Below are 19,771 nucleotides of genomic sequence, written 5' to 3' on the forward strand. Positions count from 1 at the left end.
TTTCATGCTGTACTTTGGATGCTACCAATACACATCCAACTGAAAGATTTTTCCTCCCATTCTGGAAGCCTTTGCAATATTCAGCTAGTAGTTTCTTTTATTTTTATTTCATTTCCTCCTGCCTTTTCATTCTGAATTCAGCTCTGATTGTACATTTATTTTTTATTTATTTACTTTCAATCCCCAACCAGTAAAAAACAAAAAACAAAAAGAAAAGTCATGGTCTTCTAGGAGGAAGTCTATAACTTCTTGGCCAGAGAGACAACTACAATTTATAAGTGCCGGCACCATGGGTGATACCATGGACAATTTAACAGTATGTGAGCTAGAACACATTTTAAACCAGATGGGTAATCTGTGGCTCTCCAGATGTTGCTCATCTGCAATCCCCAGTAGCCCCAGACATTGTGGCCAATTGTGAGGGATACTGGGAGTTATAGTTTAGAAACATCCAGCTGGCCAGACGTCCCTCATCTTTTAAATTCATGATAGACCTCTGCCGTAACAATGGAGCACCCTATGCAACCAATAGCTCTTTAAGGCACTTTTAAAAGACCAGAAACCTTACTGAAATTCATAGAAAGTATCTGCATGTAGTTTGTTTATAGCAGATGATCAACAGTTTGATCACATCATTTCCAAATTAGAGGTAATATTAATCACCCAATTTGCTCTTACATACTTGGGTTTCTTTGACAAATGGCTAGAGTAGACCAAAATCAGATTGTAATTGTACAGTTAGGGCTAGAGAGGCTTTAAACCCTTATCTCCTGCCATGGTCCCATCTGGAACTCCTTCCTCTGCTACTTACTGGTGACAAAAAGGTTGTGTCCAATTGTGAATTGCAGGTGCTATGTGGAAATAGGCATGGGAAAAGCATCTCCAGACAGCCTTTAGCATTGATTGTGTTGACTGGAGATTCTGGAGGTTGTAAGTCAGTAACATCTGGAAAGCCTCAGATTCTTCACTTCCATTTTAAACAAATTACACTGGTTGTTTGGTTAAAGAAACATCAAAGAGCAAAACCTGTTTCAAATATTTGGTTTGTTCAGCTGATACACCAATATTTTTCTTTATTTCATGTGTATCTATGATTGTATTTTTATGCATGATGCTTATATAGATTATTTTTAAAAAATCAGAAATAGAGAACATGGTTAAAAATCAACAATTACTTCCTAAAAAAATTATCATATGTATATCACAAGCTTAATAAACAAGGAAGTATTGCCTGTTTCATTTAAAATTGAGTAATGAATACCAGGTCACATTAAACTAAACATATTGCATTATGACTGCAGTTGCAAATCCATTTACCTCTTGAGCTTTTGCAGCGTGGCGGTTTATAAATCTTATAAATATATAAGTATTACCTGGGATAAATCCAAGTGAGATTAACAGGATCAACCTCTGAGTAAATATGCATTGATTTGTATTGTTAATATGGTTCCATTTTAGAAGTTTTGCCATACCAAAAAATCTGAATGGAATGCAGTTATTACTATCTCTTCATGTTATCATTACTTTAAAAATAGTATTTACTCACATGGTATCATCAGTGTGCATAACAGATTACAGAGCTGTTTGACAGAAAGTCAAATCTCACACAAAAGTGTTCAGCTTTATTTATATTTATGATATGAGGACTAGGAGGAAGAGGTGCCATAGAAGAGTAGCAATGAGTAAGGAATAAATAACTTTTTTCTCTAAGGAGAATTTATTGCCTTTCAGAGTGTGTTCCTAAGGGGATTCATATATTCATTCCCTATCAGTGATACTTCTTCACATTTTTTCTAGAACAGTTCTTCAAAAGCCATACTAAATTCCTTATAATGAAAATCCAGATCCCTATAGAGGAGGTAAATATTAGGCTTTTGAGCTCTGTATTTTAGCAAGAGACTCCTTGAACATCTTTTAATATTGTGGATGCTGATCCACAATTTAAAATCATGAGAGAGGAACGGATTCCATTGGTCAGGAAGCTTCAAAAACAGTGATGCATGCACTGATCCTAAACTTTAATATGAAACAATGTTATTAATACAAGGGTTGTCTACCATTTTAAAATGAATGAATTAACTGAGTTTTAATTGCAAAGCCAACAAACAGTGTCCATCCAAATATAAACAGCTATTCTGGAGGAAGAGGGAGAGGGAGAGAGGAAGAGAGAGAGAGAGAGAGAGAGAGAGAGAGAGAGAGAGAGAGAGGTGTATGTATTGTAGAATTCTGCCCACAGTATGTTCCCTCCAAGGAAATGGAGAAACTGTTTATGCTGATTTCCCTTTATACCTGTGTCATCTGAACACTGCGAGAGGATGCAACAAGCATGTGTGTGGTTAAAACGTACACGACTCATTTGCTGGTCTGTTTCTATATATGGAAGATTTTTTCTATGGGGAAGTGGACTCTAGATCTAACTCTTTGTTTTCAGACAACATAAGCCTGTGTCGTAGCAAGTACTGTCTTAGAAAAGGAACAAAAGGAAAGGAGTACATTTTTCTAGAAGATCAAATGTAGCCTGTTATTATAATAGCTCTACTCCTTGTAAAGCACTAGAATTGCAACATGGCCATGATCTTAAAGGCTCAAGTGATGTGCAAATAAAGTAACTTTTCCCAGATGAGGCGGTATACCTGCAATGTCTCATTCTGTTGTGGTGGACCGGACAGATTCATGCTCTAGTATTATTCCAGAGATAACCAGTTTGGTATAATGATTACATTGGAGTAGAAACCAGGAAACCACAAGTTCTAGTTCCACCTGAGGCACCAAGCCAGCTGGGTGACCTTGAGCCAGTCTCATTCTCTCTCAGCCCTGGGAAGGAGTCAAGGGCAAACCAGTTCAGAAAACCTTGCCAAGAAAACGGCAGTTGCCAGGAGTCAAGACTGTCTTGAATGCAAATAAAGAAGAAGTAAACCATTCCACATGGATTATTGTAATGTGTTACATGTGGTACTGTCTTTAACCACAGTCACCAGCTGATAGAGGGGTGAAAGATGTCATTAATGGCTTTCTAGACAAGATCCCTAAAAGTGTACATGATTTGTCATAGGCAGTGTTGATTCCAATCTACTCATGCTTTATCTTCCTCTTGTCAAAATATCTGAATAAAACTCAATTCTTCATGAGAGAGTTGTCTAAAGAAGAGTGTATGGTTCTGAACATTGCACACAAGAAGAGACTGTTACATAAAAAAAATACCTTGGAGAAATGTGTTACGAAGAGTTGCACTTAGGAAATTTATATAACGAAAAACAGCATCATTCAGTGGAATGGCTAAGGATGTAAGGAGACTATGGACAAAATGCCTTCTGCCACCACTACCTCCTATTCTTGCATCTTCTTTTCTCCCACTCTCAGTGTCATTCCCCACATGTTCTCCTCCAGTTATCTCCCCCCCCCCATGTTCTCATAATGACTTTTGTATACCCACCATGTTTGTTCTGCCTCTCCCCCAGCAACTCTGAGTATTACTGTAGCACTCTCTTTCTTATCTTTCCTTCCATCGTGTTTCCCTCTCTGCTTTTTCTCTTAGCTTCTATATGTTAGGGAAAATTGCAGACAAAAATGAATCTGAATTCAGAACTGATTAAAAGAAGACACAGATGGAATTCTACCCTACTAATACAAACAATGAAATAGGATTGATTTATACTAACCCAATTAACTGAAGAATTTCGACTTGAAAGCATGTCAACAGGTCTGTTAGGCATAAAGAAGAGATCTTATAAGCCTTAAGACAACTCTAGTAGACCTCAGTCTCTTTCCAAGGTCATTTCAAGGTTGTGGTTCTATCCTTTAAAACCCTGAATGGCTTGGGAGATTTATCATAAGACTATTAAGGAGAAACCCAGGGCATTTAAAGCAAGGTGATAAGGACAACAATTTATAGAGGACAGCTTATGAAAAGGACACTTGCTAAAATAAAAATAGCTCATGCAAAAACCATGCAGATAAACACCTTTTGGATTGCATTTCCTTACCTTTGGGGGAAAAAATTAATTCTAAAGGCGTGAAAAGAGCCACATTAATTGCTTCAATAAATCTATATGGCCTTATGACCCATGATGAAATGAAAGGACTGCATTATATATTCCCATTGTAGTTTGCAAGGGCTCATCATAATCACTAAATAAATGAGAAAGGCAATTGATATAATGGCTTCTGATTCCAGAATGGTATTTTTCTATTCACCATTCATAGAAATGTTAGGTGAAGATCAAAAGATAAATTTATTCATATTGCTTTGCAGTGTACACTATTATCTCCTTTCACATCCGAATAGCACTTCTCCATATATGTTTGTTTTTAACCAGATTTTCTTTTATGTATTTATGTGTGGAAAGTGGTAGAACTCTCATGGAAAGCTTTTGCTATTAGAGGTTCTAGAAATTAAACATTACAAATTCTAAAAATTATATGTAGAAATTATCATTAAAATAATAGTTGATATTCAGCCTTCTGGAGTTTTAGTTCATAAATAGGCTCTTTGATGGAGGAAATGCAGACCTCTTTTATGTTGTTGAATGTCATCAAGGATATTTCTCATGCTAATTATTACAGACAATTCCTGACTGAACAACTTACAGATACTAAAAGAAATAAAGCTGGGTTTATTTCAGGTGGCTGTTTTTTCTAAAGTTTTGTTAACTAGGTATTTCATTTGTTTTGCCACTAGGATATAGCTAAGAAGCAACTTTTCAAGGAGGAAAAAAATAATGTTAAGTATCTGTAAATGAGTTAATCATGAAGTTGCTTCTATTAAGAACAAACTACACAATTAAAACCTCTATAATAGTGTCAAGCTAATCTCAGCACATGATGCATTATATTTAAGCATGACTGCTATTGTTGGCACCTTCATTTCCCAGTTAATTTGCATTGCTCTGTGTCTCCTACTAAGACTCTAAGCATGAGATGCTTCTCTGCTGCATCATGGAGCACTGCACCTGCCAAAGAGGTGTGTGCGGACGGGAGTGGAGATCCCATAAAAGTTTTGGAAATAAGATGAATCTCAGTATGATTAGATCTGTGCATCTCTATATGTTTTAAATGAACACATGGCCCTCTCCTTTTCCCACTGAAAGCATCTTCTTCAGTTCGTTACCCTAGAAGAACACTTGGAATGTGTTACCGTATCAGATTCTGTCCTCAAGCAAATAATCAGAAAGAGGAAAAGGATTATTAATCAGGAAAATGCCACATGGATATTATAATATTGAAATAATAGAATGAAATATAGATATAGAAGCAGTATAGTTAATAACAAATACAGAAAATGTTTATATTATTAGAAATAACTTCCTCAAAACGAAAGTAGGAAGTCCTTTGTTTGCTTATTTGGTTTTTTTTATTATTATTATTATTATTTTTTGTTTGTTTGTTTTGTTTTGCGTAAGGTATGTCTTTTGTAAAAGGCTTCTGGATGTCTGTCTGATTTTTACGTCTTGTGTTGCTTTATGTAATTGTATATTTTATTTGTGTAATAAAATTAAAAAAAAAAAAAAAGGAAAATGCCACATAGGAAATAGGGAACCCTCTTCGCTGTGTGCTGTGGTTATGATCTGAATCCCCATGCTTCCATCTCAGATAGATATTGGTTTATACACAAATGCAATCAGTTTATTCCTCCTCCTCCTCCTCATTATTATTATTATTATTATTATTATTATTATTATTTAAATTTGTTTAGCCACCCACTCTGATAGACTCAGAGTGGCTTCAAAATCCCCAAACAATAAAAACAATTTAAAAACATACATACAACGACATAGCAGCCTGGACTAAAACAACCATCATAATAACAAAGAATCACCACACCTTAACCCCAGGCCTGAGACCAAAGGCAGGTCTTGAGGGTTTTTTGAAACCCCAGGAGAGAGGGTACCCTCTGTATCTCAGGAGGATGTTGCTTCAGGGGGTGGGGGCCGTGACAAAGAAGGCATGCTTCCTTCCCACTGTCAAAGGCTACTGCCTATAATGGCTCTTAGCATTTTCTAAAAGAGTCCTGTCACATGGGTGGGAAGGCATGCGGTCACCTTTGAAAGGACAAGCCTATTCAAGATGACTCCTCAGAAGCAGGAAGAAATGCATCCATCACATCCATTCAGAACTAAGACTTACAGCAGGGAAGAAAGCCAGCCCTCTTGCTATTTTTGGGAAGAGAAGTTTTTCATCCTCCACTTTGAGGGCAGTGGGGCTGTTTCCCCAATTTATATATCCCAAACTGTTCCATTGCTTTCAAAGTATCACTTTTTGGCAAATAAATTGAAGGCATAAGAACAAATCTGAATTAGACTTTCTAAAGGAAGCTCAGAATTAAAGTTCCTGTACCTTCCCTTCAAGTATCATGCCCTGACTTTTGAATAAAAAAGGAAAAAAAAATAAATTCTTGCTAACTATATTTTAAGTGACATGCAAGATGTAGCTTCTCCTTACTTTGCTCTTACTTACATTACTTAGAAGCATTATTTTGACACCTCCTCCTGTCTCCTGCCCAGGCATGTTTAGTTTCTGGTGCCTAAACCAAATTAAATTTCTGCTTTCTGGAGTGAATATAAATGATTTAATCCTTGTCCTCATATAAACTTCATTCGGCTATACAAGAGAAGCTGGAAACATTTTTTTATTTAAAAAATCCAGGAAATATGCTTCCAATTTGGTCCCTCATTTTGGAAATGACAGAAAGAAAGCTGATTGCTAGTCACAGGGTGTGAACCACTGAAACATTTAACAGCAATTCTTCAGTAAGAACATAACATATCCTTCTTTTTATTTTCCTTGAATGAGATATTTATATTTCTAAGAAGCAAACCTAAATTGGGAAGTGTGCATTACTGATCAGGAACAAAAGATAAGGCAAATGAAAGCTATTGCTAACAAATACTGATCAGATCAGAAAAAAGATGACTGCATTAAGAGTGGTGAAATGGTTGGTTGCACAATCACAAGTTACGCAAACCTTCTTTAATTGCACCCAATAAAGTCTTAGCATACATTCATTGTACCTGATTGGGATTGCTGCAAGTTGGTCACCCCCCCCCCCCTTAAAGAAAGCATGCATTTATGTCTTGTCTTTCCTCCATAAGGGAAATTGAGACAGCATATGTCAAGTTTTCTCCCAATCTGATAATCAGGTCTCCCACAGATCACTGCGTGGGACCACCCCTTAAGACCATCTCTAACATTAGAGAAGCAGAACAGAGGACTTGACAACTCATTTCAAATTATCCTGTTGGGTAGAACATTATTAAAGTACCAAATTAAATCTCCCTAATGCAGCACTCTGGAGAGGTTAAGAGCTCATAAGCAGAAATCAAGTTCCAGGTGCAGTCTCTACCGTATTAAAGGATCCCAGTTAGCTGGCTGGGCATTTGGAAATGTACTTCCAGTTTGAAAAAGACTTAAGGTCACTCTTCCTAGTGGCCTAGGGCTTTGTAGTTGGTAAGTTAATCAGTTTTTAAATATTTTTATCATATCTTTTAAAGTTTCTTTGTGTGTGTGTGTGTATATATCAGTTCTACAATTTCATTCTCTCAGTTCTCAGATATATTCTTCAAAAGTACAATGATTATTTTTTTTTGAAAGAAAGAAAAATGGCTGCTTTAATTCTTATGAGTTGTCTGACTTAGCAATTTGAAGCAATTATCTTCAGCAGAATTGTGATGAGATATTCTCAAATGAGTTTGGAAGATTTCCCATTGGCACAACTTGCAAATTCTCCAGGTGTTCAGATAGTAGGAACAAGCAAAGGCAGCAACAAAACTTGGAAGAAAAAAGGGGTAGGTTTTTTTTTTCAGAAATGCTACTTTTGCAGAAGTAGGAAGTATATAGCTTGTAATTCAAACAAATCATAAATTTCTCATATCCTTTTTTTGCTGTGAGATAAGAACAAATTTATGGTGCTTTTGAACAGTTTTGAAATGTAAGGTTTTGACTAAAAGTTCATAGACTTTGTTCCTGACATAAAAGCATCTTTAGCATCATATATTATTTAAATGCATAGCCAACCATATTAATAATAGCATTTCTTCCTTGATTTGTTTTTTGAAGATGCCACTTCCATTTGCTTGGACCTCTGATCCACCAGTTTAAAGCATGAATCTTAGATAGAAGCTGAAATGTTCCTAAGTGTGTAACAGTAAATGTCAGGTTTACAGGTCAGTGGGTCTGTAGAAAATGAACAGAAAAATCCCCTTTGTCTGTAAAAGGGCAACTGAAGTAATTGACAGGTGGAATCTATACAAGAAAGCTTTTGTTAATTATGCCAGCATATGCTAGAATAACTAGAATTCACTCAATAATTCTATTTTGCAGGCCTCATCCAACACCTTCTGCCTGTGTACACAAACACACAGAGATGCATATCGTCAGAGCCTTCACAATGAGAAGTAGCCCTTGAGTTTAAGAAATTAGGGGATTTCTCTGATCATGCTGTCACGTCTGCAGTGAAGGTGATAGTAAGTCTTAAGCAACTTTTCTAGCAGAGATAAGAAACCATTTCCCATGCTGCCCTTGTAAATGAGCTGACCTAGTTTGCACTTCTCAGACCAATACCTAGATCAGAAATGGTTGTTCTTTGGTGTTTGCTGCTCTCTGAAATCTGAGATGAACTTCTCTGCTAGATAATATTAGAAAACCGTGTCCACTTGAGAAGGTGATATACAGAAAATGTAAGACGACTCTCTTCTCTTTCTGGTTATAATAGGTTTATTTTTTGAATGACTTTTAGGATATTATTGTAAGCTATCTTCAAAGTAAAAAAAGTCAGTGTATACCCTGTGAGAAAAGAAAGTATCTTTTTATTGTGCTAAAGGAAATCCTACAACCCTCTTTATTTGGGGAATAATAGAAGAAGCCAAATTTCAAACCAGAAATACATTTCTAGAATGAGTTAAATTTGTAAAATACTGTGAATTGAAATTTAGAGCAACACCGCCTGTTTTCTCCAATCTAAAAAGCATCAACTTGATCACCAAATCCAGCGCAGACTTGAGATGGAAACCATTCTTGGATGACTATTTTATACATGAAATCACGCCATATCTGAAATTTGGATTTTCTTATGTTTAGAGTTCATATTTTAACTTGATGTATAACTTCAAGTGATTACTTAATCTGTTGTTTATTGTCTATAGTTTTTATAGCAACTTGTACAGTATTAACCAAGCATTTTCAGTATAAAGCTCCACAAAGATATTTGGGTTTTCTTTAGAAAATGGTTAATGTTAAAAGTTTCCAATGGTGCAATAGAATATTTTATTATAGTTTATTATATTTCAGATGTGTTGTCTATCCACCTGTATTTCATTATCTGTACCTTATTTTCCCACCTTTTTTATGATCTGTATCATCTCTTTCTTATGTTCTTTTAAAAATATATAGCTTTTAAAAAAACCTTGTTCATCATAAAAGCCTAAGAATATTTGAGGATTTATAATGTGGTTAAGGAACTGTCAAAAAAGGAAGGAGTGTAAAAAATCTAATTAAAATTAACAGGAAATGGAAGGACTGAACAGTAATGTCAGAATTGTATCAGGCAGGGAAAGCCATGGTGAATCTTTGTTTTGAGGCAAATAAAAAGTACACATTTTTTCAAATGTTACCATAGCTATAAAAATGATTCTTGTTCCTTTGTCTGTTTTAGTTAAATACAGTTTAGTTAAGTACAGTTAAAAACTGGTCCTGAATTCCGAAAATGGGGACAAATTAGAAAATATCTGCCAATTCAAGTTTAAACAAACATTTGTAGTCCAATTTGGTAGTGGTGGGGATACATGGGGCCCTGAGTCAGTGTTGGCTCCTGGTGACTGCCTGGACTGGTCCCTGTAGTTTTCTTGGCAAGGCTTTTCAGAAGCGGTTTGCCCTTGCCTGCTTCTTCCCAGGGCTGAGAGAGAGTGACTGGCCCAAGGTCACCCAGCTGGCTTCGTGCCTAAGGCAGGATTAGAAGGCAGGGAGTGTAGTGGGTTTTGTATTTGGGATTTTTATTCTTGTAAGCCGCTCGGAGTCACTGTGAGCGACTTGGGCAGCCAGATAAATTACTTAAATAAATAAAAATAAATAAATAAATAAATAAATAAAAAAAACTGGTTTCTAGTTTGGTTCCTTAACCACTACTGGATTTCTATTCCAATTTACTGAACCCCAAAAACCAGTTTAAAGTGAACATCTTAATGCTGCTGCTCTTCACAATCTACTCATGAGTAAGCTTCTTGGAAAACAGTGCTCTTACTTCTGAATAGGTGCTATAAATTAAAAAATGCTTTTAAACATATTTTAAATATGCTTTTTTTCTCAAGACCTCAGTGGGTGTCTTCAGTAGGCACTGCTGGTTCCCATTTCTCAGCTAATAGAAAGCCAGAATGGTCTAGTGATGAAGGAGTTGAGCTAGGAGTGAGAAAGTAGAAACTCACTGGTATCGCTAGTGAAAGTCACCATCTTGTAGCCTACCCTACCTTACATGGCTGCCATGGGAATAAAATCAGAAGAGTACTAAGTAGACTTTATTGAATTCCTGTAGGAAAAGCAAACTGTAAATCTAATACTGTGTATGTTATCATTAAAGAAAGCATGTTTTTAGTTTCACAATATAGCTTAGCTCTTATACTAATTTAAGCAATCGCTTAACTGATTTAGCAACTGCATTGCTTAAAAATGATCAAATTGGGTTGCAGCTCTAATTCTTTATACAATGATTCATTAGGTTGGGCTTTAAAAATATTTTTGCATGCTTTCAGATATTAGTGAACGACGACTATATATAATTTGCTAAAGGTTTTTCTGAGCTATGTAGAACTGCAGATAGTAATTGTGCTTTCACAATGGTGTCTTAAGGACACCAAAATAGACATTATGAGCACACTTTGCCCCAGGAGGATTGTGGCAACCTGCCCCTCTCAGTCAGTGTTCTGAAACAGATTTCTTGCACTTCTGCATTCCAGTTATTCCAGCTGTGGATTTGCCATAGTTCCCACCTTATGTGTAGGCATTCTTCATAATGTCTACTTTCTGCCATAAAGATCAGTGATTGTAAAAGCACAATCTCTATTTGAAGTTCTCTGTGGATCAGAGAATCCTTTAGCAAAAATCCATGGAACTCTGTACAGATGTAGATGCAATCAGACATAAGGTTAACTGTAGGATTTAAAGAAAAAAAAAAGTATTGGTTATACAGTCTGGATAATCTATATAATTTAGAGTTAAATTCATTTAATCTTAATATATTCCATGCTGAGGGTGAATGGATTTCAGTTCAAAAGCTTCAGCCTTACCAATGAGCATCTGAGCTAATTTCATATGAAGGAAGAACCTACCATAGCAAAAGAAACAGGTGCTATTTTCTAAGCTGAATAACACCAATTGCCACATCAGAAGGTTCCGTTTTTTTTCTTGTTTAATAAATCTCTGCTCTTTAAATAATGCAAAATAAGTCAAACAGTTTTGCCTTCCTTTTAATGCTCTGTGCGCCTTTCCTATTCTATCACTGTAACACAGAAAGTGAAGCAGAACTGAAGTTTTGAATATATTATATTAGGAGCATAGACTGGAATAAAAGATAAGACTCCAATAATACAGAAAAGACTAAGAAAGGAGAAACCATTATAAATGATATATGTCTCAGAATCAGGAGGTTAGTAACGAGAAAGCCTCAGTGTTGTTTCATGCAAGAATCTCAACTCATTGGTCTAAGTAAAGAATCTGACTGTAGGATGATTTGAAGGGGGAATGTTTATTTAAGTTACATCGAGCTCCTTTTAGTGTCTAATCAGTTTTTTAAAAATATTTATTTTATTTTAGTGTGCATTTAGATAGATTTCTACTTCATCAAATAATTGAAGTAAATAAGAAGGATTTCTCTGGGATTCAGGTGTAGTTCTACTTTTCAGGGCACGCTAATGCAGCCCAGTCATTTTGGTATGAACAGAATGAGCTGAAGTGAAAAGTTTTCAAATATTTAGGAGACTGAATATTCTAATCTAGCAAAGGACATTCACTGAGGCTTTTTCAATCGTTTCACTGCTTTTGGGGTATCAACATTTATTTTCTGAATGACATCTAAAAATGTGAGGTGAGAAACAGATACTAATTTATACGTAAAATACCCGATTTATCAGGGAACAAAACAAAATACAGCATTTTACCAAACCTAAATTCTTCATTGATATCAATAATGCATACATTGGTTGCAATTGTTAAAATAGTCTTCCAAATGAAAATGCAGAAAGAACCTTCTTCCTGTTCCTGGGAGGGGACTGGTTTTGAAGTGAATGGTAGAACACAATTCCAGGCCCTTTAAAATCTTGGTGTTCTGTTTTTTAACGAGATGGGCGGTGACAAATGTGATGGATAAAGTATAAATAAAATAAATGTATAACTTGTCAGTGTATCAACAGAGTATCAATAGATGAGCTAGTAATCCTCTCTTCTTGCTATCCTTCCTATATTCATATGGCTGTTCCTCTCACCTACATCTTCTCAATCCTACCTGATTTTCTGTCTCCCCCCCCCAAAAAAAATCAGTTACCATTTTGCATCCAGAAAATATGTCTATTTCTCATTCAGCTGACTTTCACTTAATACTTTTTATGCAGTAATCTTTTACAGTTCCACGCACTCTATGGACTTTAGGGCTCTTCTCATCTACACGTACTTACACCAGTCCTGTTCGCAGATACTGACATTTTGATTGTATGGTAGCTAGATTCTGCAAAGCACCCATGGCTCAGTAGTAGACTAAAGTATTCTGGTTCTGTCCTTGACACCTCCAGTTATTTAAAAAAGGAGCTTTGTGGATGGATTGGGAAAGACACAGGGTCAATGCTGGGATGGTATTCTCCAGGATCAGTCAAGATCTCTTTCTCAGCAAAACACTGGAATCCCTGGCTCTGTGGGTGCTGCCTTTTTGCTGCTGTCATGATGTTCTGCCTTTTCTGGATGTGGAAGCCCATGTAGTTAGCACCTCAGCTCATTGCTCTGCCTTTGGACAGCTATTTAATTTGGTAGGAACTAGGAAGGGTTAAGGGTGTGGAGAAATCCTTGTCTCCTAAGCTCTGGAATCAGTGCTGGAAATGCCCCTGTGTGAGATCTTGTAAATCCACTACTCTTAGAATGAACAGATTGGATGGACCAGTCCCCTGACTTAATCTGTGTAGGGTATTCTGTTTCCAAATTCCTCTTCCTCTTTGATATATAAAGGTTAAATTGCCAGGATGTGTAGCTATTTTAAAGTGAGTGGCTACATTGTGAAGAGGATAAAAGAACACGTCTCTGGGATAAGAAAGCATGATGCTGTTTTTTTTTTTAATGGGTTTTGTTTCTCTTTTTGATCTTGTTATTATAAATAAAACAGTTTGACAAAAGAACAGAGGAAAAGGGAAAATTCATAAAATCATTTTCCAAGGTGTACCTTTACATGGAAGATTGGGCAGATTCAGTCTTGACTGACAGAATGCTCGGTTTGTGTATGTATCAAAATCCAACTATTGTATTGAAATAATTTCAAATCTGGAATCCAAAAGCCTGCTTATGAACTTCCTACTCTTAACTTTTCTCTGATGATTATTACATATTTAACTCTTCAATATGCTCTCTCTAGTTGCCAGAAGAAGTTCCTAGAACTTTCCCAAAGCTCATGGCTCACATACAAACCATATATATCTGCATCTGCATCTGCATCTCTCTCTCTCTCTCTCTCTCTCTCTCTGTAAGACCCTAATTCTAATGAAAATAATAGCTTCCAATATTAAAGACCCTTTCTTCTTTTCCTCTTATATTCCTGCAGACCCAAAAAACTACAAATGGGTGGCAGAGGTTCATTGCAGGCCTCCCCTCCAGATCATACAGAACCTCTAAAGTGTGTGTTTAACAGAGTGCTGAGAGAGATGTTACACCTTCTGTTGGCAAAGGCATTTGTTTCTATATTTGTCTGCAACTTCTAGGAGTAATAATGATTGCAATTATAGCACAGGCTATGTAAACCCATGGAAGGATGGTGAGGATTTCTGCACTGCTAGTGACTGGCTTCCTCTCTGGTAACAAGCACACGTAGATAAATGGGCACTGCCAGCTGGCTGGTAAATCACCACAAATGAAGATGCCCTTATAGTAGTCATCATCGGTAAAAACAGGCTGAATTTTACTTTGCCATAGTCCTGATGATGTACTCATGGAAGTGGCTTCCTGAGGATGGTAGTGCAGGGTGGTGGTGTCAGTTGCTCTGCAGGGACCTCAGAGGACCGACTAAGCTGGCATAGAGACAGATGCTACCTGGCAGTAAGGGATAGAACCAGCTAAGAAGTTTCATAGTGGAGGTTACCATAGTTTGGGACTTCTAACTAATTGCTGGGTGTCAGTGTTCAGTCAGAGAAGGAAGGTTATGCTAATGAAGTAATTGGGTGCTTTCTTGCACAGTTGCCAAGGCAGCTTTTAAGGAACAAACTCTCCTAGCATTTGAAGAACAAATAAAACAAACAGCCTAGTTATCTTCCAAATGTAAGAGAGGTTTTTTTCCCCTTCCCTTTTCTTTCAACCCTTTATGCTAAAGGAGCAGGTGGGTTGTCATGTCATGCAGACTTTATTCTAATTAGATTTCTCTGAAACTTTAAAACCAGAAAATGGGGTGGGGGAACCAATACTGATTTCTGTGCTGGGGGAAAAAAGTTCAAAGATAAAAGGTTTTCCACAGTAGTTTCTAAACCTCTTTTGAAAATACAAGCCTGTTGTTCATTAAGCCAGGAGTTTATTTTCCTGCAGAGAGAAGTAGGTGGCAGCAATGGGGAAGTTCAAACACGCTTGGGCTACTGAAGACACAGCAGAGAACAAAACTCAGAGAAGTAATTAGAAGGTCAAATCCAGCAATAATAACACACACTTACCCACAGGGCAAGGGCAAGGGCAAGGAAGCTTGCAAGGGCCTGATATATTACAGCTGTGGGCAGCCAGCTATATTCATCTGAAGATTAATTTCATGCAAACATGGTGCCTTCAGAAGTGAAGATTCATTACATTTCTTCCAATCCAGTCCAAAGAACACAAGGGCAGTTTGGAGACCAAACTCTAGATTCAGGCAGCAGTGTTGTCAACAACAGGACTTAGGGAATGGACAGCGGGGTTGTTCACCACCCGTAAGATTCAGCACCTTGAGAAACAGCTCAGTTCAAAACAAAGAGATTGAAAGCTTTCTGAGTTGACTCAGAGTTGAACTGGGAACAGGATTCAGCAACATATTTTGTGCTCCTCCTGGGCTGTCATTGGAAATCCACAAGTATGGTATATCTTTTTTATATGTAGTTTATAACAGAATTGGGTGGCGTTTGCAGACATAGGAAAACCCTCAGAGAGGATGGATTTCTTTAACATTCAGACAGTAGGCACTGGAATTTGATGCTTAGGTTCCTGAAATTTTGATTTGGTTTTAAAGTGCCAGATATGTCCAGGACAGTAGTCTTTTCAGACAAATAAGTGAACTGTACAAGGATAGTTTGCAAGGAGAATGGTTATACCATGCATCTCCCTCAGGATGACAGTGCGGACTTTTGGTTGCTCTATAAAATGGAGTCATAAAAGGGATTCACTTTACCCTGCTGTCATATGGATAGTGAATGAAATGCAACTTGCATGTAGGTTGATACAGATCAATCCACCTAACTTTGGAAACAGATTCACAAGGGGTAATACCACCTTATACCTAACTGGGTTATAACTAAATATAAAACCAGACACTCAGCGTCACATTGAGAGCTAGAATGGTTAAGGTGCTGGACTAGGAGTGGGGAAACCAGGTTCTAGTCCTTTTAGCACAGAAGCCAGCTGGGTAACCTTGGGCAAGTTATCCCCTCTTAACCCAAATCAGCATCAGGCTTTGAGACAAGCCAGTTGAAAATTAAAACTGCTGGTCATATGCATTGACAGCAAGTTTTGTTTGCTTGGAAAATAAGCAAACCCTGCAACCAAAAATGGGACAAATGCTAGGAACAACAGCTCAGCATCACAATGCTGAGAATGTGGGTGAGATGGGAGAAAGCCTTCCACTAGAGGAAAAACAGGTGTATTTATTTTATTTATTTAAGGTATTTGTAAAACCACCAAACTCATAATTTGAGATGGCCTCTGAAGGCCAACTGCTGGAAGACTAGTGGACTTCCTTTAGCAGTTGCTTGGCCACTGTGAGAACAGACCCCTGGACCAGATGGGCCAGGGGTCCGATCCAATAGGGTACTGCTTACATTCTTATGCCTGTGATCAGCCTGCATCAATAAAAGTCAAAAGCAGTTAAAATCGAGCAACACATAATATAAAACCGAGATAACAAACCACAATTATATAGATACACACAACCAAAACTGAGCATAATGGATACCCACTCTCCAAGCAGAATGGGCTTAGTTATCATCTTGACCCAAAAGACAGGAGAAAAGCAAGTCCTCCTGGCTTTACAAAAGATTAATAGGGTTGGCGGGGGTGTTCTAAAGGGTAGACACAACAAAAATGAAGGCACATTTCCCAGGTCCCATGAGATGATACTGCCTCAAATTAGGGGATCTAAGGATAAAGGTGTGTGTATGTCTTGCTGCTAAGCAGGTAGAGAAAAGTTAAAATTAGGGAGACATAAAGGCTGGTTCTTTAAAGAAATTTGCCCAGCCTATGTGATCAACTGGGAAGGGCAGACATAATCAGATATAGTCAGTCCTGCAAATTATCTGACCCTCTGTCATGAAGGGCTTTATAAGTGATAACCAGCACCTGAATTGCACCCAGAAGCCCACTAGGAGCCACTGGTGTTACATCAGCATACTAAGATAGTAATCCAGCTGGAAGGTGACCGAGGCATGAGTGACTATGAGCAGAATCTCCTGATCCAGAGACTGGTGCAATTGGAGCACAAGATGGAATTGTGCAAAGGCCCTCCTGGCCATAGCTGCCACCTGTTGCTCAAGTACGATTTGCACTCAGGCAATGCCACCCAAAACCAAAGACGAAAATTTTCTAGATCTGGATCCTAAGGGTTCTAAGGGAAAAGAAAAAAATAAATAATTGGTATAGAAATATAATATCTATAAATGGACAAAAGAATCACCAAGATGGTACAGTTAGTGCTCAGTATATCTTTGATTAGAAATTAACTATAGAAAACATTAAATTACATTTAAGTACCAAGTGACTTTAACCAAAAGTTGTCTAGAATAGTCCTCACAATGGCCTTGCAGCTACTCCCCTGGTCCTTCCCTGTCTGGGAACGACAGGGTTGCCTAAAATAAGGCTGCTGACTGGCAATCTGGGGATGCAGAGCAGAGAAATACTCATATTTTGCCACTCTGGTTGCCACAAAGTAATCCTTAACCAAGACTCTTACCTATGCTTAGTGGGATTCACTCCATCTTCCTCCAGCAGTGCTCTAGGTATCTTTTCTGCCATTTCCTCTCCCAGAGCTCCTCTGAAATCCAGGTTCTTGTTGCCTGCTCATTCCAAGCAGCTGCTAAGGCTTCAGTCAAAACATACACCAAGACCTCAGGGATAACCTCAAACTCCCTCTGAGACCTGAATGGGTCCATCAAGCACTTGGAGGAGACTTATAGAACAGATTCTCCCTCCCTGTGGGAGGGGGTAGCCGAAGAAAACTCCAAGGCTAATAGAAGTGATCTGTCCCTGACAAGGGTCATATAGTAACATCTCCCAATTCCAGATCATGGTTACTATCTTGAGATAAAAATGTGTGATCCTGGTATATCAGGGCCTTGATGACCTGGTTCAGGATCTGTGGTTGGCATGGTGGCCATGAATGCCTGATCTGCTTCTGACTTTGCACCCAAAGAAGGCAGGTTTAAGTCCCCTCAAACCATAAGCCTGGGGAATTTCATCAGCAATCCATCCATGATGTCCAGCAGCCCAGGTAGAAAGGTAGCTATGCAGCAGGGAAGCTGGTAGAGTAGCAGCAGTCCTATTTGATCCCTCGAGCCCAACTTCATGAACAGAGCCTCACATCCAGTTCTCTGCAGAGCTGTGCCCCTGAAAACTACAGGTCTCCTGAATGAGCACTCTGCTGCCTCTACCCTTGGGTCATGGCTGATGCCATACCTGAAACCTGCTGGGTACATTTCTGATAGAGGAAACCCCCTCTCTGTACCCAGACGTATCTTAGTAATACATGTCAAGTCAGCCCTCTCATCACTGATTAAATCATGAATGAGGCAGGCTGACCTAGCATTAAGTAGCAGCAGCAGGAGATGAGGGCCACCTAAGGTCCAATGACTGGACAAAGGGATAAAAAACAGGGGGATGGAGTGCAAAATTGGTACTGAACACGGAAGCGTGCTCCCAGGAGTGGCCCACCCATCATTACTGGCATACCTACCCCTGCCATCACCACTAGGATGTTCTTGTCTGCCCTTAACCCCCCAACATACATTTTCTCCCCAACACTGCATTCCTCCCCATGTCAACAGGCCTCATCAAACCTTCCCTTTGTCTAATGGTTCAGGTATCAAAGATGCTTATGCTTTGCATTCAGTGTCCCAGTTTTAGGCCAACAGCTGCTATCTACCCACAATCACACATCTACACCATCCTCTTGTTACCGCTGCTTTTAGCAGGCCAGTCAGGGAAAACATACACACACACACACATAAGCAACAATGAATGAACTAGGAAATGCCCATACCCCCCCCCCTTCTTTCACCCACCTGGGGGAGATCAGTCAGCAATAAACACAGCATTCCCAACTCCACAACATCTTCCACCATTGCCCCATATGAATCCAATTCATGAGTCTGTGCTTTTCCATCATCTGCCTCTTTGGAAGATGCAGCTGAAAAGTCTGGAGCCACTACCTGATGAAAAAAGCAGTCTGGGGTCTGGGTTCAGCTTCTCCAAGTCCTCCAAATCCTGTTGAAGTGTGAAAGGGGCAAGGTGGCTATTGACCCACAAGATTTCATATGCTGCCACAGGATGCTGGTTGGTCCTCTTGCAAGACCACCAGACAGCTCCTGCCAATATCATGCTCAGTGCTGGCACCTGGACAACCAAACTCTCCACAACACTGAGAATAGGTATTCTCTGCCGGGCAGAGATGTGTCAACTGAAGTCTAGGTCAGCTGATCTTAAGGCTATTTAAGAGCAAACTTTTGAGTGCTTGGCAGGATGAATGAAAAATCCCAACCCCAAGCTAACTTTATATGTGGGAGAAAAGATTAGATAACTCGTAAAGGTTGTTTTAGAGGGTGTTTTTTTTTAAAAAAAATTCCTCTCCTTATATTGAGAAATGATAGTATATTTTATTATCACGAAAACTTTTGTTGTAAGCAGCAGGAGAAGGCACAGGGCTCTTTCAAGCACACCTGGTTTCATTCCTCCATCCCTCCAAAAGCTGCCTGAAGCTTTTCATGGCTGCTGATCAATCCTGAAATGCAGAAAACAACACTACAGCAAGAGCAAAGAGTTGGAAGGTGGGGTGCGGAAAATGCTTCCACCTGTGAAGAATCAGAGATGGGGAGAGTTTCTGCCAAACGAAAATGGGTTGCCCAGAAGCTCTGCGGGGCTGCAGTGCTTCAAGAGAAAAGGTGAAATTTCCTGTGGCTTCACATAAATCATACCAGAGTTAGTAAGATATTACCTATTAGTCTTAATGCATGTCCACGCTGAACTCTGACAGGAACTGTTCCTGTCCTATGCTGATGACAACAGGACTCTAAATCAGCTTCAAATATTCTGTCTGGTTTGGGATTCTTCAGCAGCAACTGACTGGGTGTTCAGTCTGGTCTGCCAGCTACTGTGGTGC

The sequence above is a fragment of the Python bivittatus genome, unplaced genomic scaffold (assembly GCF_059951505.1).
Source record: "Python bivittatus isolate LINGU-HERP-01145 unplaced genomic scaffold, Pbiv_v1 ctg000200_np1212, whole genome shotgun sequence".
In the NCBI taxonomy this organism is placed as follows: Eukaryota; Metazoa; Chordata; class Lepidosauria; order Squamata; family Pythonidae; genus Python; species Python bivittatus.